Raw genomic sequence first — 21,071 nt, 5'->3', positions numbered from 1 at the left:
TGACAGTCACCTAGGTGTTTTTCTTTCTAAAAGGTGTTTATATCTTATCCACACATTATACAAAGATTTTCTGATTATATGATTCTCAAAGCCTTTATGAACTGTTATCTTATCATACCATAAATATGCATGCCATCCAAATACATTGTCACAACCTTCCAAATCTAATACATCTGTGTTCTCTAACATAATCCAATTCTTTATCCAACAAAATGCAGCAGGTTCAAAATATAACTTTAAATCTGGCAGGGAAAATCCCCCCCTCTCTTTTACACCTGTTAATATTTTATACTTAATTCTGGGTTTTTTCCCCTGCCAGATAAATTTTGACAATATTTTTTGCCATTCCTTGAAGCATTTCATGTTGTCAACAATAGGTATAGCTTGGAATAAAAACAACATCTTTGGCAATACATTCATCTTAATCACAGAAATCCTACCCAACAATGACAATTTCAAATTTGACCATATTTCTAAATCTCTCTTTATCTCATTCCATAATTTATCATAATTATCTTTATACTACACTTGATCTTAGCCAAAAGGCCGAGAAGTTATCAGGAGTTATCAGGAGTCCCAGAGATGTGATCGTGGACAGCGGAGTCTTGTCTCTTTTCTCTTCTAACATAGTTTGTGCCACTGTGAAAGTATTAATCCGCTTCTATTTTGTATGTATGTTTGTTTGTTTGATGCCAATAAAAGGTTGACTAACTTAATTATCTTTATATAAATTGAGGTTTTTATTTGTTATATTCACACCCAGGTACTTCACCTTTTTGACAAAATTCAGACCAGTTGCTTCTTCTATATTTTTATTTTCCTCAACTGATAAATTTTTGTCTAGAACCTTGGTTTTGCTTTTATTTAACTTGAAACCAGCAACTTGCCCAAACCCTTATCGAACTGGATTCTGGATCTTGTAAAGTCAACACCAAATCATCAGCAAAGGCCAAATCGGGATGCTTAAGGGGTATGGAATTCTGGTAATGACTCTTGTTCGCCTAGTGGACAGAGAGGGTTATGCAGAAACTAGCCTACTGCACAAAGGTGAAATTAACATCTACTGGCCCAGCCACTTTTGCCTCTGACCCTGTCCACCACTGACCTGTGGCCCTTGGAGTTTCCCCCAGAAAGTAATGTGGCAATTTTAGTCCAAATTGCTAGATGTTCTGGATTTAAGAGAGTTTAGAAGCATACAGCAAGGAGACTAGCACGTAAAAATCAACTTCCTGCTTGTGTTGCCTTTAAAAGCATGTAACCAAAAGCACCCCCCCCCCCGGCGCCCAATCATCAAAACACCTGCAACCAGCTGGGCCCCAACTCAGTTCCTTTTTCTGATGTTTCCCTTCCAGATTTGTATCAATAATAAAAGGGACTGAAAGAAGCCTCACATCCAGATTTAGATGGCAGTCAGAAAGCCCTCTATTCCATTCCTGATATTTCCTTACCTGGCAATTTTCGTATTTTTCACACAAAGTAAAAGCTATTCTGTAAATCTAGTGGAAGTTTAGCATTCATTTGTGTGCTGTCCCCCCCCCCCAAAAGAAAAAAAAATGTTGGCAGCCCTCTTAACCTGGAAAATTGTGGAAGTTTTGTGCTATAATTTGCCTGCTGTTTTCATGGCCACAGCCACTCACATGATGACTTTTGAGTTGGTATTGCAGCATACAGTTCCCCACCATTTTCATGGGTTAATCAGGGGTGAGCAGAAACATACATGTGCATGAATGGTGGTGGTGACACTCCATGACTTCCTCTGTAGTGTCACACCATGTACTCTGGTGTGAATGGAGTTTAATGCAACATGGTGGTGTATCGATCAAAAGGGCACAGTTCCAAGGGAATGTTTGAAGCCGGAGCAAAAGTGTTAGGATTATAACCAAGAAAATGAACACAATCATCTCCAAGTCTGAATACACCCATAGAAAGGCACTTTTACTTCTCAAGCTGAAATATATAGAATCATAGAATTGTAGAGTTGGAAGGGACCTCCAGGGTCTAGTCCAACTCCCTGCAATGTTATAAATAACATGGTAGCGTACAGATTAAATTATTTGGCATCTAATAACCACTGCAATCAGTTTCCATGAACAATCTGATACAGGTGAATATTATTGCTTGCTAGGCATGTTTTGACTGTCTTCTTCAGTGGCATAGCTAAAATTTCAAGGATGCTGCTTTAGAATAGATCCATATTGTACCATATCCAACCTTGTATCTGTCAATTAATGTGACTCCCCCTCCCAAATACTGTCAAGTATATCTCTTCCTTCTCAGGTGTGAAGAGTCTGGGTACAGTAGGCAGGGTGGCCAGATTCAAAAGAGGACAGGGCTTCTGCAATTGCGTGTTTTTTTTTAAAAAAAAGGATTTTCAGTAGGTGAAGAAGAAGAAGAAGAAGAAGAGTTTGGATTTGATATCCCGCTTTTCACTACCCGAAGGAGTCTCAAAGCGGCTAAAATTCTCCTTTCCCTTCCTCCCCCACAACAAACACTCTGTGAGGTGAGTGGGGCTGAGAGACTTCAGAGAAGTGTGACTAGCCCAAGGTCACCCAGCAGCTGCATGTGGAGGAGCAGAGACACGAACCCGGTTCCCCAGATTACGAGTCTACCGCTCTTAACCACTACACCACACTGGCTCTTTAATATTTGCATGACAAGGTGCAACTTTTCATGCAAATATTAAAGGTGCAGGAACGTTGCCTTCTTCTTCTTCTTCTTCTTCTTCTTCTTCTTCTTCTTCTTCTTCTTCTTCTTCTTCTTCTTCATCTGGCCACCCTAACAGTAGGTGTACGTAGGTGTCATAGGCCCTTCAGCTGTGGCATGGTCTGGCATCCACAGACACAAGAGGAGGAGGAGGGAAGTTAGGAGCAGATACAGGGGGGTTGGAAGGCAGGCATGCAGGGATGGAAGAGAGCAGCTTGACGTGTCTGTTCCCCACCCCTCCTGAGGAATGCAGAGCCACATCAGGGTGGGGGGAGGACTTCAGTCAGCCAGGGCTGAACAGGAGGAGATGGAGGCAGAGGGGTAGCACATAGTCCTGTCACCAAGAACAAGGTGCCACTTCTGTAGGTACGATCAGATGCACCTGCACGGATGGAGCACACATGCAGGAGTGAACCAAAGGGAGAGTCCCCATGAGCAAGCCCTCTTCCATCTTTACAAACTTGTTTGGAGAGATGTGCCAGCTGTGTGTCATCTTCCTGGCTTCTCTTTATTATGAACGTCTTGCCTTGCCCATGTACTTTGGAATCCCGACTTCTGGGCCTTGTTCTTCCTGCTGAGCCTGCACCACTTTTAGCTTGAATAAAGAGCTCTTCCTTACTTTTGAGTAAGAGCCGCTGTCATGTTTTTCGACAGGTTTTTCTTTTTTCCTTTTTAAAAAAGAAAACCACACGCATGTGAGCTTATTGTTTATGGGGAAATGTACAACTAGGAGGTGGAAAACTTCTCATTCACAGTTCGTTAATTGAATAGACGTTTCATTTCTTTTAGTCCAATATGGCCAAGCTAAATAGGACCCCAGAGGAGGTTAACGTCCTGTGTACCTCCAGAGGTCATGAACCTGCATGTGGTAGCTCAGAAAGGGCAGCCGTCACCATGTTTAGCCTGGCAAGCGGTGGAAAGTGCAAAGCTCTTACAAGTCTGGCTTTGAATGGTCTGAAACTTGAAGCGAGGGAGGGAGAGACAGAAGTGCAAGTGAGCTGAGGTTCCTGGAGTTCTGGCAGAACATAGAGGAAAAAACTTGGGAGAATGTAAATGAACATTAAAATGAAATCCTGCTGCTGTTCCATTAAAATGACACAAACTCTTTCCCTGTCATATGGTCTATGGCAGACTTGGCCAACCTGGCGCTCTCCAGATGATTTGGACTACAACTCCCATCAGCCCCAGCCAGCATGGCAATGTTCTCCTACAGACTGGGAAAACGAGAAACCTGAGAGGAACCAAAACTGACAGATTCATCCAGCTGAGCTTGATGACGCTTACGCCAAAGTAAGTTGAAATTTGGGTGGAAGAAAATGTGACATGCAAGGCCAGTCCAGCCATTTGGCAGAGTGAGTCATTAGCTTCAGATGGCAAATGCTGAGTGTCAGTGGCAGCCCCAATGCCAGCTTCCTCTGTTTATTAGGAGACAGTCACTTTAAAATGCTGCTGAATTTTCATGAGGATTTTTAAACTCTCCCTCCCCATCCCTGCAAGTTGCTGCAGAAATGTGGGGAACTGAATTTAAGATTGTAAAAATGAGAAATGGGGAGAAGCAAAATGGACAATTCCCTCTATTCCAACATTTGAGTAAATCTTTGGTTTGGATTAGGAGGGTGTGTGATAAAATAGGTAATGAAAAAGATCTTCCACCTCTTTGTATTTTTCAAAGTATGGAAAAAGTACATAAATGCCTTATTGCTACAGATGAAGGTGCATTTTAAAGCAAAGCCACCTGGTTTCAAAGAGCATTCCAAGTCCTAATTGCTCTTAATAGCTTAGTTTCCCCCCTCCAGTAGAACCAACCACTCTAGAGGGTCCCTTGTTTAGAGAGCATAACTACTTACAATCCAATATTCACCCAGGTACACACACACACACACACACACACACACACACAATTTAAAAAACAACAGCAAGGCAGGAAAGGGCTTGGAGCTCAGTGGTGTACCATCTGCTCACATGCAGAAGGCCACTGGTTCAAACCCTGGCATAGAATCTTAGAATTGCAGAGTTGGAAGGGACTCCAAGGGTCATCAAGTCTAACCCCCTGCAATGCAGGATTCTCAGATAAAGCATCCAAGACAGCAGAGAGATTATTGCAGTGGAAAAACACCAGCAGGAGCGCTGGATTGGTTCTGTCGGTGTGTTGGCTCCACTGGGCATTTACACCACACCCACCTCCCTGTCACCTCACCTTTCTCCCTCCCAGTAAGTGACAGTGACCCACCTGCCAGAAAGATGGCACAGCAGCTCCACTGCACCCGGCGAGCCACATCTGGCAGCTTCCAGTGGAGAGGCTTTGCACACGTTTTATGGGGACAGTCTGTAAGCCAGGACTGTAGCAGATGCTTTCAAGGTGGCCACTTATGCATCACCAGAAAGGAGAACAAGTGAGGACACAGATATGCAAGAGATCTCTATATGCTAATATATATGCAAGTTTTGCTATGTGCTATACCTGGGGCTGCTCTTGAAGACAACTTGGAAACTTCAACTGGTCCAAAACGCAGTAGCCAGATTACTGTCTGGGGTTCCATTTAGAATTCATATCGCTCATGTTTTAAAACAGCTGCATTGGCTGCCAGTTCATTCCCAGCCCAATTCAAGAGGCCCATGTTAGTGTTAAAGCCCTAAATGACCCAGACCCCAGATATCTAAGAGATAGCATCCCCTACATTTGCTTTGCATGCAGAAGGTCCCAGGTTCAATTCTCGAATATCCAAGTAGGCCTTGGAAATAGTTTCCTGCCTGAAACCCTGGAGAGCCACAGCCAGTCAGTATAGACAATACTGAGTTAATGTCCAAAAGTTGTACATACATAATTTTATTTGTATGCTGCCTTTTCACAGTTCAAACAATGCTCAAGGCGGCTGGCAACATGAAAAAATAAAATAAATGCAACATAACAGAAGTAGTTGTGAACAATAGGCCTAAAGAAAACATTAACAAATGCACAACCAAACTGAGCAATTTTCACATAAATCACAACAAGATCTAAAATAAAGTGTAAGGCAGCTTCCTATAGCCACCAGCTTATTTGTACAAGAATAATGTTTTCAAATGGAAGGAATGCCTTGCATATTGTTCCTTGCAGGACCTAAAACTTTGCAATGTAATGCATGCCTTCTGCTTCAATTTTCTCTTTTGGTCAAAAACGTTATTTATGTTTTTGCTGTTTTTGATTTGATTTGATCTTGCTGATACAAATTTGTGGGGTGTTTTTGTCTCTGGCAGATTCCAAGAGAAAAGGAGTATGATTGAATTGTAATACTTTTTATCCAATGAAGATGGACAATAATTGCATTTTCAAGCTCCTAAATGTAATCTTTTGTCTATCTAGTCTTGAAGAACAAGTGGGATGAGGTATGTCCCTATGTGCCAAGAGAGAAGGTAAGTTGCAATACTATTGATATGCTATTATTTTCCATCTTTATTTATCCCTAGATGCACTAGGAATCACTCCCTCCAGACCATTCATAATTGAGAAATGCTTTTAAGACCTTTAAGAGATGAATACTGCATTTTGCAAGGTGCCTATTTGATTGTCTCCAGGAGTCATGTTGATGGACGACTCGGTTCATATCTTCTTAAGGAACCTAGCAGCAAAGGGAATGGATAAGGAACAAGGATTTGAGCTTCTCACTTGGCAATCATGACTGTCCCAATCAATTTGAAAAGGGGAGATCTTAAGAACTAGAGAGACATAGAGGCATTATAAGGCTCTCTATTATAATAGGAGAATTCAAAGGGCCAGTGTGAAGTGTACCCCCTTTTCTCAGTGAATCTACTGCTCCTCTGCCACCTTCACTTGCTTGCCTGCCAGGGAGAGACCCAAGGAGTGAGCAGGTGGTATTACCTCCTGCTCTTCCTTCTCACCACCACTGCTGTCTGGGCCAGAGTGAGAGGTGAGCAGACAAGCAAGCAGGTTGGAAGCGTGAAGAGGTGGAGCAGGTCAAGGGGGGCTCTGCTCAATGTGTACAGAGTCAGCTAGTGCCCATCAGTGCCAGCTTGTGGTGCCAGCCCTGGTCCTAGAAGACTGCCACCCCTTGGCCTATGGAAGGGGTGGAGAACCCTTTTCAGCCAGAGCACCACATTCTGTTCAGGGCAATCTTCTGAGGGCCGCATGCCATTGGTTGTCAGAGCCAGAGGCAAAAGCAGACAGGGCAGCAAATATAAATATCAGCATTGTAGAGTGGTCTAGCTTCTACACATACATACTCAACCATTCCTCTCTATCCTCCATGCAGGCAAGCAAAAAACATTACTGGAGGTCAAGGACACATTCCATCAAGCATAAGCATTCAGTGAAGCAGGGTCAGTGAAGGGTGTGGCCTGTTCTGAGGGCCAGATAGACAAGCTTGGAGGGCTGCATTTCTCCGATAAAAATAGGGACATCCTACGGAAAAGTGGGACATTCTAGGGTGAAATCAGAAACTGGGATGGCTTATGTAAATCTGGGGTAGTCCCTGGAAAATAGGGACACTTGGAGGGTCTGGCGAAAAAAGCTTCACCTGCTGGTTTCTCGCCTGTCCTGTTGGGGATCTTGGCTTGCACCATTCCTGTTAAACAGCTGCAGTGTATCGTTGGCACAATCTTTTGCAACAGAAAGCAATTACAGCTAACGGCTCCAAAGCTCTACCTACCGAACCTGATCTGCCTTGTCATGTCCCATTAACTTCGCCTTCAACTCTAATCCTTGCCCCTGTAGTATATAATGAAAGACATTCAAATATATGTATCAAAATGGCATCCGTATTGATTTATTAATGCTAGGGAATGCTGTCCTAATTGAATTGAGATCCAGGAAGCAAGTTAATGTAGCTAACAGTGATACAGGAATTCAATCTCCCCAGTGCCTAGAATTATGACTTTTTTTTTGGCCGTCTTTGTTGGCAGTTAGATAAATAACAAATCGATGTAGATTTCAATGAGCTTTTTTAAAAGGCAGAGACGGAGCTGAACAAACAAGCCTGGCATTTAGCAACCAAGGAAAAGTTTAAAGAGTTTTCTAAAGGGAATAAAGGAAATTGCTGGGGAGTTTTCGGAAGGGGGTTGCAGTGTGGTATCTTCGAAAGAAAGGGGCTGTGTTCACTGGGTCTGGCACTTGCTAACAGAAGGGTGGTGAAGGTTCAAGCAGCCTGAAGCCCACAGGGGCTAGCTTGAGGAGGAGGAGAGGGTTTTGCATATGCTCAGAGGCACTCCCACCCACATCCAGCCTGTAAATATATACGGCTGCCTTATAACTATGCCAGATAGCTGATTGAGAACTGGGAGAGCTAGTGAAATGTAGTGATTAAGAGGATGAACTATAGAGCAGGAAGCCCTAAGCCTGAATCTCGCCCCTGTGAACTCACTAGTTTATCTTAAGCAATCAGTCCCATCCTTCCACCTGTAATAGGGAGATAATGACAATGGCCTGCCCTGGAGAGCTGTTATGAGCATCAGTGAGCTAATGAAACCCTTTGAAAACTCCAAAGTGTTTATAATGGCCAAATATTACTGAGATGTTGAGAGAGATGTATCTGAAGAAGTGTGCATGCACACGAAAGCTCATACCAAGAACAAACTTAGTTGGTCTCTAAGGTGCTACTGGAAGGAATTTTTTAATTTTTTTTTTATTTTGTTGTGGGGGGATCTCTAACAGAATGCTCAGTATCATCACCAAACAGCAGCTCCTAGGTGGAGACTATAATTCTTTGCTGAAGGCTATAACTTGGCATTCTTGCTACTGGTAAGTCATGGTTTGGCTTAGCATTACGTGCAAACGAGACTATGAATGGAGAGTGGATGCATTCTTGTCTCTAGCACACATCCATGTAAAAAGCATGCCTGTGAACACTAGGATACCACAGAATGCATAGCCTGCCATTTTATTTGCTCATTGTGAACCATTTCATAATAGATTTTAGGACAGATATGTTTCTCCAGCAAATCTTGCCAATACAGTTCTGTTTTCAGAACAAGAAGCCCTAAATAGCATGAACATCATGGGTGCTAGCCAATAGGCACTCTTCACTGTTGCTTTCCCCCTGATTCCAACTGAACCATACTGAAAATGTGCAGAACCCAAGCTTGCCCTGGAACTGACAAAGATACACACTGAGATTGCTATATATTTATAGCACATTTAAAGCACATTAACTGTGCTCGTATCTGCCTTCCCTTAAATAATTTTGGGGGAACTGATGTTTATCCCTCACAGAGTCGCAGTTCCCAGCGCCCTTAACAAACTACAGTTCTCAGGATCTTTAGGATAAGTCATGGGTTTAAAAGACCCATGGCTTCGCCCAAAGAATCCTGGGAACTGTACTTTAAATGTATGGTGCATGGATATGACCAGAAAGTCGGTTCTTGAAATTTTACATCTCTGCACTTGCAGCCCAAATGATTTCTATCTGTGCATATATAATATTGAGGATTGTAGATATTATATTTTATAGCTTTGTCCACATCAAAATATGCAAACACATATGTCCCCACCCTCTAGTGTCCTTCTGGAATATTCTGTCAGTGATAAATCCATTTTGTGCCTGGAATCATTTTGCCCCACTGGAGCTGATATGGTCAAGCAGCTGAGAAGCCTGAGTTAATTAAATCAACAGCTAAGAGTGCAGGTTACCCACAAAAGTGAACTTTGGTGCCCCTAAAACCACTTGCCCAGGGAAGGGCTGGGGGGGGGGGGGGGGACCAGAGAAGAAAGTAACCACAGTTGAAGTAAAATGGAAAAAGAAATCATCAGCTCTATACCACTTTGGCTGACTGGCCACAGGTATCAGGATATTAATTGCTCTTTGATTTGATTTTGTTGTGGGATTAAGGGCACATTGTGGCTTCTATCTCAGATGCTGTAAGGATGGAAGCGAAATCCCTCCACAGCACAGCTTCTTGTCGCCTCATGGAATCTACGATGTTGCTTTTCCAGGAACAATCAACATCCTTCATTCTCGTCTTCAGTGCTTCCCAGTATTTTTATCTGGGTAGAAGAAAGGAGTTGGGGGTCATATGGAAAAGCATTTAAAAGCATATGGTTGCATGGTGGAGGGCAGGGGGACAGTAAACTGCATCATGGGTGGGAAGGGCACTTCTCCTGTTAACGTTTTTCTGTCCTACCTTTCCCCCCAAGGATCCCAGCATGGCCCATACAGTTCTCTTCCTCCTCCTCCTCCTCCACATTTTATTCTCACAACAACCCTGTGAGGTAGGTTGGGTTGAGTTTAAGGCCAAAGGTGAGCTTTGTGGCTGTGTGGGGAATTGAACCCTGGGCTTCCAGGTCCTAGTCCAACACTCTAGCCACTACACCACACTGGCTTGCCTTTGGGATAGGGTGCGCAAGTGTCCTACTTTACAGAGGGCATTTTCCATTTGAAGAGCTGTCTTGTCCAAGTCTGGTTTAAAAGTAAAGTGCCCTTTGAAGGGAGAGCAGGAGGGCCATAAAATATCCCACAAACACTGAGCACCTGGACAGCAGGCTGAGAAGGCACACAGGTCATCTGGTCACTATGGCGAAATCTTCTGTATTTCTATTTACACTGGTACCTCAGATTAAGAACTTAATTCGTTCTGGGGGGTCCGTTCTTAACCTGAAACTGTTCTTAACCTGAGGTACCACTTTAGCTAAAGGGGCCTCCCGCTGCCGCCGCGCTGCCACCACACGATTTCTGTTCTCATCCTGAAGCAAAGTTCTTAACCTGAGGTACTATTTCTGGGTTAGCGGAGTCTGTAACCTGAAGCGTCTGTAACCCGAGGTACCACTGTAAATCAGAGTCATTGTTTCTACATATTTGTCAATGCATGTAAATGGGTGCATGTCAATTGTATGCAAATTGGTGTTCTCTTCAATCCTTATTTTCTGGTGACATGAAAGTGGCCACCCTGCTTCACAAATGCATGGACTACTTTTAAAATTGCAGAATGGGATAACAGGATGCCCCTGTTTGCTGAGCTGTGCACCCCGCTTGCTATATAAATGCAAAGACTGTTGGTGGAATTCCTGCTGGAAGCAGACCAGCCATTGGAGGGCTCCTTCTTCACCAGAGCAACCAGAGATAGGCTGCCCTTTCTTGCTTCTTGGCAAACTCCCTTGTCAGGAAGAAAGGAACCCTGCTGACAACACAGTTCTAAACACCGAGGTTGCAGGTTCGATCCCCATATAGGGCAGCTGCATGTTCCTACGTTGCAGAGGGTTGGACTAGATGATCCTCAGGGTCCCATCCAACTCTACAATTTTATGATTCCATGCATGCTTGCTCACTTCCAAACCTCCTTAGCACTGGGCAGGGGTGCTAACTTGAATAAAATACGGGAGGCTAGGTAAGCCCTGCCCCACATAATAGATCACATGACACGGCACATGCACACCATTTGAATGGCAAGGCCCATCAACTTGGGGAGGGGGCTGGCCCCCTGAAATATGTTATTGGTGGGGACGAAGGGACCTTAGCCCCTAGGAGTTCTATGCTGCTGGGCAGGGGAGGGTGAAGATTGGATTGGGCAGAAGTGATCCTGCCAGCCTTCACTGGAGGTCTCACTTTGGGATCCTTATACTGGCAGCAGCCAAGACAAAGCCCTGAAACAGAGCTTTCTGGGGTGGGGCGGGAGGCTGAGCCAGCCTGGGATCCACTGGATCCCCAGCCATCCCCACTGCCATAACATAATGGCATTGGACCTGATTTAGGTCCAGGCTGGCCTAATGATCTGCCTGCCCCTCATCTTCCATCCCAGCTACTGGGAGGGCTGTGGATGCTGGGCTCTGGGAGAAGTCAGGATTGCTCTCTCAAGTGTATGTCGGGTTGCTGCATCACAGAGTCTCTTTTTTCTGCTCCCCAGAGCCGGAGCTGCACTGTCTATTGGCCTGTCATCTTGTCTAGAGATACAGCGACTTAGCAGAGGACAACCCCTAAAATGCCAATCTGAAAGTCATCTCGGTGCAGATGTAGCTCTTAAGACCAAGAGGACGCTTAAAGTCCAGGAGAAAAAGAACTGCCCTGTCCCATAAGTCATGAGATGTCAAATGCAGCCACAGACATTAAAACTTCACTGCAGTGAGCGGTTTAATTTCCGGGGATATAACTGCCACTTTGACTCTAATGGTAGATGAAAGTTAAGATTTCCTGGTCATTCTAACCTCAGCCTGGATGGCAGAAACTCCAGGAGTTACTGTTGCAAACAATGCACCTTTTATCCAAGGGACCGAAATCCCATTAGCCCTAAAGACGTTAATTATAACAGAAATTGCCAATGGTGGCTTACTCAGGAACTGGAGCATACAAGGAGAGTAATAACTTTGCTCCGTAATGCTGGTGCCATCTGGATGTGGGTTTCCCCCTGTCTCTTCATTTTTTGTTTTGTTTTTTAAAATTCTCCTTAACTACTGTAATAATTAACAATGTTTGTCTGGCTGTAGGCAGCCAACATGCTTTGGTCCTGAACAAAGGAGCTTCTGGGGAAGGTTTCAGTAGCATTCTTTTCTTTTCTTTCGAGGGGGGATAAGAGTTGCTCAATCTACTGCTTGTGAAAAGCAGTAGGTCAATTTGTGGGGGTCCATTTGGGGAAGACATTTGATTCAGTTCTCATTTAAAGGCACTTTACATCATTTGCATGTCCAAAATAATACACATGAAACGCAGTTCCCGTTTCTCTGAATCTTGCAGTATGGTTCCACAGCCAAATATAGGCATGTGCTGGTGAAAATAACATGCAAGAATGCATTATAATAGGTACTAGGGGAAGTCACTTTCAAAAAATATGTGTATTAGGCAAGATTGCATACAAAAATGTGTATATTAGGAGAAATTCACACTAAAATGGTGATGAATTTTTCACAAAAAGCTTTTAAGAAGTCACAAGAAGATGCGAAAATATGGACAGATGGGCAAAGAGCCAGTCTCAGTAGAAGTCATCTTCATATGTTTGAAATCTCTTTTATTGTCTTACCAGATGCATTCAGCCACAATACTGTCAATTGCGTCTAGGTGGCGCTGTTGTTTTCCTGTTCTTTCCGTCAAACTCTGTATACTTCCCTAGCTCACAAACCATGGTGACAGCTACTGCCCTTGATGCATAGGGCACTAAAAAAATAGGACCTTGATATTTTGGGGGGAACATATTGCTTTAAATGGAAAGTATAGGCATGACCTACATCTGCCCAGAAGTCCTGATGAATTCCATGAGATGTAAGTGTGTTTAGGATTGTAGTCTTAGTTAGATGCAACCCTCAGTCAGAGCCCAAAGCTTGGAGTTGATGCACTGGCTTTCTTGCTACAAAATGGTGAAATGCCCTTTCTCTGGTATTTCCCTCCCCATCCTGGCTAGGACCAGAGGAGACCGCTTCCCTTGCTACCTACCTGCCTATAACTCTGCATAGAGGAACTCCAAACATCAGCACTGTCTTTGTTCTCGTTTACCAACCATGCGGTGAGACAGGATTTCGGAAACAGTTTGCAATGTCTGCCTCAGGTCCTGTGGCTGTGCGCTTTGGTTTTCCTTCCCTTTGACAATGTTGGGTCCCCCCCCCACCTGTGGTCGGCCACCAGCATCTTGCTCGTGCAAGCTCACATTGTCTCAACTTCCCTGTTAGCTTCTGGGATCAGTGGGATCCACACCTGACAACGATCCTGTCCACTGCTTCTGCTAAGTGAGTCCTCCCCCCCACCTCCCCACAAGTTCCCTTTCTATTTTCAGGTTAAAAAAAAATAGCAGTGGCTTACTTAATGTCCAAATGGCTTCTAAGCAATTTAAAACTCTAAAAAAAAATCTAATTAAAAACCCATAACAAAACAGTTAAAGCAATAAAATGGTGCTACTTTTAATGCTTTTTATTTCTTTGTTTCTTAGAAAAATGTTTGTTTGTTCCAATTATTTATACCTTGCCTTTCTTCTTCTTTAAAAGTCACAAGCCTTCCAAGTAAAAGGCCACATGTGCACCTTGCACCTTACGTTCAAAGCTCTATGATTTAACAACCATGGTTTCCCCCAAAGAAGTGGCCCCTAATGGCTGCTCAAGCTGCGATGGAGGGGAAGGCCTAGGCAGGACTGGAGAGGCCGCGGAGCCGCTACTGAGGCAGCTGCAGCGACTGCCTCCTGCTTCCCCTCTGGTGCAGCCTGTGTAGCCATTGGGGGCTGCTGCTGCTGTAGCTGGGGAATCACCAGGCAGGAACAGAGAGGCCGGAGAGTGATGAGCCTCCCTGCCTGGGGCCGATCCCGGGCACAACCTTGCTGGTGGCCACTTGGAGGCCAAGGTCCTGAGAGGGAGAGGCAGCTCCATAGCAGAGCCCGCTCAGCAGCTCAGCAGCCCCAGCACTGGCAAGCAGGAGTCTCATGCAAACAGGGTCACAGCAAACTGCATAGCCAGAGTGGGGCAACAGCAGGAGGAAAAAAAACCTCTGCTTGGCTGCAGCCTCCACGTTAAAGGTAGTTCTGTCTGGGAAGGCCATTTTCAAAATATGGCAACCCTATATGAACGTGATCTTCCATGTTTACTGAAAAATTTGGAAAACATTTTTTTATGTGTAAATTGTGAAATTTGAGACAGCATCTTTGCTTGAATTCTTTTAAATCAAAACATTTTCTGAGGACAAATGACTACATTTATTTATTTATTTATTTATTTAAAACCCTGGCTCTGTTTTTCTGGGACTTGGTGACTCTCCCTCCTTATCCCTCCAGTAAAACTTCAAATTATTCATGGCTATAAGGAAATGTCACCCCTTGTCAGACATTTCCCCTATATCCCTGTCCCCCCCTGGGAACTCAGGGGCAGAAAATACCTTGTCCCTTGTCCCTCTCAAATCCTTCTTAATGAACACATTAAACTGAGACTGTTTGTTTATATCTTTTTCAAAATCTCCAAAGACATTCCTATATATAAGTCCTGCTTCGGATCCCGTCCCTGTAATGGGTCATTAATGTATTTTAAGTGAGAGAGAAAACTTGGCATTGGCAGCAGAAGATTGCTTTAATAGCAAAGTGACCCAGAGTGCCTTTTGATTGCTTTTAAATTCCCAATGAATAATAGATATTGGGTCTTATAATGCAATGCTAACAGGGAGCCAGAATGCTTGGTTAACGGGGCCAATTGGAAAACTCAATAGAGGAAGTTTAAAGGGGATGATGATAATAAAAAGTCCTTTAGAAAAGTGGAAGGAAAGCCATCTATTGATGAAGACGGTATTTAAAACAGATACCTGCTTATTACTTCATTCTAGAGGGCTTGCAGGAGGTAGAACTTAGTAGGACACACCATTGTCTTCAAGGGTAGCCCCATGTAAAGCACATTACAGTAATCCAGACGGGAGGTCATTAGAGCATGAACTACCAGGACCAGGCTACCCTAGCCTAGTAATGGTCAAAGCTGCCAAACCCACTTAAAAGTGCTCTTAGCCACAAGGGTCATCCGGATACCAGTGACTTCTTGTTCCTTCAGGGGGGTGCAACCTCTCTGAGAATCTTCACCTAATCCCAAGCTGCTGGGGCTGATGGGAGTTGTAGTCCAAAACATCTGGAGGAGGGCACCAGGTTGGTAAAGGCTGTTGTAGGCCAGAATTTTTTTTAAAACACACAAAACAATGTACAGTCGTACCTCTGCTTACGTATCCCTCCGGTTACGTAAACTTTGGGATACATAAGCGGCAAACCCAGAAGTATATTTCCGGGTTTTTGATGTTCCCGCATGCGCAGAAATGCTCTACCGCCGCATGCACAGAAGTGGTCTCTCTGATTGCGGAAACCTCGGGATCCAGCAGGACCTCTGGAACAGATCCCGTCCGCAACTGGAGGTACCACTGTAATCATAACTATAAAAAATATGTGATCTGAAAAATTCAAAATATTGGGTTGTAGCCAATGGTGACAGGGTGATGGACCCCAGTTTCACCAATCACCTATGAGTTATATCGCATACTGTTCTGCAGGTCCCCTTGAACCTCAGCAGCAGCTTTTCAGGAGATGCAAAGGTCTGCAGTCAGAGGGGGAATTGGCAAGAAAGCAGGGTGTTCTTACCAGGCATGAACAGGAACACTTTCTACAATGTCATTGTTTATTTCTTCTTTATTTATATGATTTTTTTTTATTCTGCCATTCCTCCAAGGCAGTTCATAACAATCAATTCAACCAATAAAATGAGAAAAACAAATATTAAAAACTTTTAAAATTAATAGCAGCAGGTTTTTAAACATGAATCAGTAAAGCAATTAATTCAGTTGCCAGAATCAGGTAGTTTCTTCCCCCTCCCTTAAAAAAACCAAAACTTTTATTTATAAATTTTATGGGTTTTATGGAGTACATATTTTGAGTAGGGAAGGGGGGTTTATTGGTTTGCGTTTTGTTTTGCTCTTGTTTTTATTAGAATGAGAACTAAAGTAGTATGAATGAACTGACTGAGAACTCTTCAAACAGATACAGGATTGTGTTCTGATAACCTTAGGGATTCTTGAGGAATTAGATTTCAGCGAATTTTGATGAGGACTGACCTGATCTACACTACTTGGACTGATGTGCAAATGGGAATGAACTGATCCTTCAGATTCAACACTGCTCATTTGCAATATTTTTCTTGGCCCAAAAATGGTGCAAACATGAATGTTTTAGGGGAAAGTATCCTTACAAATGCTTTTGAGGTCAAATATATATTTTGTGATAAAATCCATATTTAAATAAGTATTTTTAAGAATATTTAAACACGATTTTTTGTGCCAATTCCCCCCTCCCCAAAATATAATAGATCAATGCATAGACAGAACATGCACAAAATACAGACCTGAAAAAGGCTGATCCATCTAACTCTATTTCAGGCAGAGAACCGTCCTCTGTAAAGTGGGGTACACGGCCGCCCTAGACTTTGCATGCACAGATCATTGTCCTCCTTTGCTTCCCTGTGGTGTTGGCTACAAGTGGGCAATTGTTCTCTATCTGGGGCCCCTGACAGGCAAACCTGCTGCAATTGCAACCAATGAGGTGAACCACCATGGGTACCAGGGGGCAGACACCCGACACCCTGCCACTTGGTGGATCAATAGGCATTAAGACTCCTGGGTCCAGGAGCGAAGAGGCATTAGTGGCTTCCCTGTCTGAACCACACTAGCCAGGGAGGGATTGGTGCATCCAGACCACTGAGCCCATCGTGGGAAGTGTGGTCATGGAGGCTTCTCAATTTTGTGTCGTTTGGCTGGGCAGAACAGAGATTGCGGCTAGGATGCAGTTTGGGATAGACTAATCTCCCTTCTTGTGGAATGGGGAGGGGGGCTTCTTTCAGGTTTAGGTGTTTCTTTCCATTCTCTTCACATTTTTGCAGCAGTCTGCAAACTTTATTCCACCTTATCCTCATGAAAATCCATCAGCATTTGTGTATGAATTTCTCCTGATATACACATTTTTGTATATTACTTAATTGTATATTACATGGTCTCGTCATGTCCACAGAATGGAAGATGCCAGGATCCCCAAGGATATGCCCTATGGAGAGCTAGCTTCAGGCACCGAACCCGTTGGCAGACCAACTCTGCGCTACAAAGATGTCTGCAAGTGTGACATGAAGGCTGGCAACAGCAACCCCACCATGTGGGAATCCCTTGCAGACGACCACGGTACCTGGAGACAGACAGACAGGTCATATACCCATAGCAGTGACGGGAGGAGGAATGACTGCTGGGAGGAGCAAAGAGAAGAGGAAACACCATGGTGCATCTGCTGCAGCACAACCAGACATTTTTGAATGACTCTTAGCATCAGAAACATATTCCTGATGTTGGGTTGGAATCTACTTTCTTGTAACTTGAATCCATAGGTATGGCTCCTACTCTCCAGAGCAGGAGAAAACAAGCTTGTTCCATTTTCCATGTGACAGCCCTTGAGATATTTGAAGGTGGCTATCATATCTCTTCTCAAGTCTCCTCTCATCCAGGCTCAACACCCAACTCCCTCAACCGGTCCTCATAAGGCTTAGTTTCCAGACTCTCTATAATCCCGATCGTCCTCTACACACATTCCAGCTTGTCAAGATCCTTCTTAGACTATTACCATCATAATTATCTTTTGGAACACCAAGTGGTCACCAGTGTCTGTTAAGCAACTTCACTCATTAAGATCTATATAATCCAGGGTAGAGCATCTGCTTTGCAAGCAGGCCAGGTGGCCTGTATGTCTGCTTGGTCTCCAATCCAGGTGATAAACACTGAAGGGAAATCTCAACATTTAGCTTAGGGATAGAGCTTCTGCTTTGCATGCAGTCTCAAACCCCGGCATCTCAACTCCAGGTAGAGGTGGGAGAGACCTTTGTCCAAAACTGCCAGTTGGTGTAGATAGAACTGAATGAGATGGAGCAGTGTTGTAAATTTGTGTATAAGGCAGCCGCACGTGTTGCATGCCTGTCAGAATATTCTCACACCAGCACCTTTTCTTCTTCTTCTGTAATTCTTCCCCGCTTGCCATGTAGGTTTGCCATCAATAGGGCAGGTGGCAAATGCCGTTCTGCATAGTCAGGAAACACTAGGTGCTACTGCTTCATGCCTCCCAGAAGCACAGAGCTTAAGAGGCTTGAAAATGCATGGCAGAAATTGCGTCTTCCAACAGGGATGTGTTTGAGCTCCATCTGTTGTGCATTAAAACATTTCTAAGAATGGCCACAGATCTCCACAGCTTAAAATGTCTTAAACATGCACATGTGCCCAAAGCGTTAGCCGGGAGAATTCGGCTTAGCGCCATTGACAGCAGCAGAGCAAGGCTGACTCCAAACAGCTGTAGATCTGGCTTAAAGAGTCAATTTTTGAAACAATGCTTGCCACGTGTTTGGCTCATAGCTGTCAACTTTTCTCTTTTCTTGCGAGGAATCCTGTTCGGAATAAGAGAATTTCCCTTTAAAAAAGGGAAAAGTTAACAGCTATGGTTTGGCTAGAAAAGTAGAAAAGTGATACATTTGCCAATGCATTTTGAGAAGGGCTTCTAGTTCCGATGGGACATATAGAGGTTATTGTGCTATCAGTATCTGAAGGCACATGAAAGTTAGCTAAGCAGGTTTGGATGAGGGATGGAGGACAAATGGATTTGTGCATGGTTTTTTAAGGCTCTGATCTGATTGAGCTTTGCTTGCACTGAACCGCTTCTTGCATCAAGCGCTCTCTCACGTCTGAGCCACTCATGCATTGTCAGGTGTTTTTTTTTTATAACCCCAGTTAATTATGTGCAAAATTAGATGGAAAATTGTGTATAATACATATAAAAGAATCAAACACCATGCTTTATTTTTGCAGCATAATTTATAAAGTATATTCATTGCACACTATTTTTATACAGTTCTATGTGCTGATGTATGCACATGTTTATGGGTTGATTGCTTTAGTGTATATCTGTATACTATGTGTGTAGTATGCCTATAATAATGCATGTAATATGTGCTTGTTGTGAACTGTTTAGAGATTTTTCATTATACTATATTTCCACTAGATTGTCATAATGCTGTGACCTGGGTAGACTTGTCTGACAGCAGAGACAGTCAATAGGTATAAAGTTGAGATCAAGGAGGTGTGCACCCAATAGGCACTGCTGCTGTGTGAGGATAATGGGATAACAATGTAGTAAGTAAATAAAAGTATAATATGCTCTTCCCTGTGACCGCAGGCAGGCAGCATAATTTTCATATTAGCCTTCCTGTCTGTGCCTTCTCTTTTGACTGTTTTTAACAATATTCAGAAATCTGCCTTTGAGGCAGCCTCTTTGGCTTAACTTTCCAGTGTAAGAGCAATTTTCAAAGCTGCTCAAAATTTCAATTGTTTTCCATTTTGGGGCTGATAATGGAGATTGGAGGGTGAGAATTGACCCCCCCCCTTCAAAATGCTTTGTGAGACTGCACACTGATTCTCTTGAGTGTCATTTCCTCGAGCTGCTGGTTCAGCCATATAGTGTGTGTGTGTGTGTGTGTGTGTGTGTTTGTGTTGGTGTGTGTTTATATTGGTTATTGCTCCATTGTTTCTCCTTCCTAGATTAGCCACATGGTGATCCTGTGCCACCAGGAAGCACATCATAAACAGGATGGCATCACTGCTGGACTACATACCCCATTGGATTAAACTACACAATGGCACCATGAAAATCAGATGAAATCAGTTCAGAGAAGGGAGCAAGGAAGAGCGAGCAAACAGTGATGAAAAATTACAGGAAAAGGCAGGTGTTTTTTTTTTGATATGGCAGAAGGAATTTGGGTCGTTTCAGATCAGAGCTTGTAGTTCCTATCTAGTACAGTCATACATTGGTTGTCGAACGCCTTGGTACTCGTATGTTTCGGCTCCCGAACGATTGAAACCCGGAAGTGAGTGTTTGGGTTTTCTAACTTTTTTTTGGAAGTCTAATGTCCGATGTGGCTTCTGCTATTGTTTCCGGCGCACCTGCTCAATCGGAAGCCAATCGGAAGCCACGCCTTGGTTTCCGAATGTTTTGGAAGTCAAACAGACTTCCGGAATGCATTCTGTTTGAAAACCAAGGTACAACTGTATAGTGTTAATAAAGGCTAAGGTTGCCATACATCCAGGAAATCCCAGATATGTCCTCTTTTGGAGGGCCAGCATGCCCATCCGGGGGGATTTTTACATTGTAAAGGAAATGTCCAGATTTGTAGTTTTATAAAGTTATTTATTTATTTAGGGGTTTTTTAGTTAGGTGCTGGCGGCTCGGGCTTGGGCAGCTTGGGCTTGGGCTTGGGCATGGGCCACTGCCAGCCTGAGCCGGGGAAAGAGTCATGCTGGTGCTGGCGCTCTGCACGCCATGGCTGCTGCCAGCCCAAGCCAGGGAAAGAAGGGTGCAGCGGCCCTGCGCACCCACACATCTCTTTCCCCAGCTCGGGCTGGCAGCAGCTCAGGCTGTCTTCTTTTTCGCTCTTCAACATGTGGCAACCCTATAAATGCAAGAGCGTAGTTAGGGTAAATAACTACAGTTGGGAGTAGTACATTAACTACAGAGAAAGGAAGGAGCAGATGGGAAAAGGTTTTAAGATATTTTGATCAACCAATGTAATTATACCAGATTCTTTTCTTGTTAATCCAAATAAACGGGACGCATGCAGAAGGCAGTTGTGTGATCACTGCTAGACTGAGGCAGCTATTCTGCTGGTGCCCCTCCCTCACTCCTAGAGCTTGTTGATGAAGCTAATTCAGCTTGTACTAATGTAGGAAATCATTAAAGATCAATAACAAAATCATTAGCAGTGTGACGCTCTTTCTGGACTGTCTGATCGACAGATATGCCACTTAATCCGGCCATAAAATCGGCACCATGAGCTCATTTTAATGGGTGTCAGCAAGATTGATTGGCAGAGGTCTAAGGGTTAGAGCAGCAATGCACAAGCCAGACCACTAATGCACTTGCAAACTCTTTGGAGCACT

The 21,071-nt window shown here is 43.8% G+C and overlaps 1 pseudogene; it reads right to left on the bottom strand.

The window, feature by feature from the left end:
* Positions 1–474: 474 nt before the first annotated feature.
* Positions 475–558, bottom strand: LOC117052525 (annotated as a pseudogene).
* Between the last annotated feature and the right edge of the window lie 20,513 nt (positions 559–21,071).

This window comes from Lacerta agilis, chromosome 8 (genome assembly GCF_009819535.1).
Source record: "Lacerta agilis isolate rLacAgi1 chromosome 8, rLacAgi1.pri, whole genome shotgun sequence".
Taxonomy (NCBI): Eukaryota; Metazoa; Chordata; class Lepidosauria; order Squamata; family Lacertidae; genus Lacerta; species Lacerta agilis.
The sequence above is the reverse complement of the archived record's forward strand: the minus strand, read 5'-3'. Positions and strand labels throughout refer to the sequence as shown.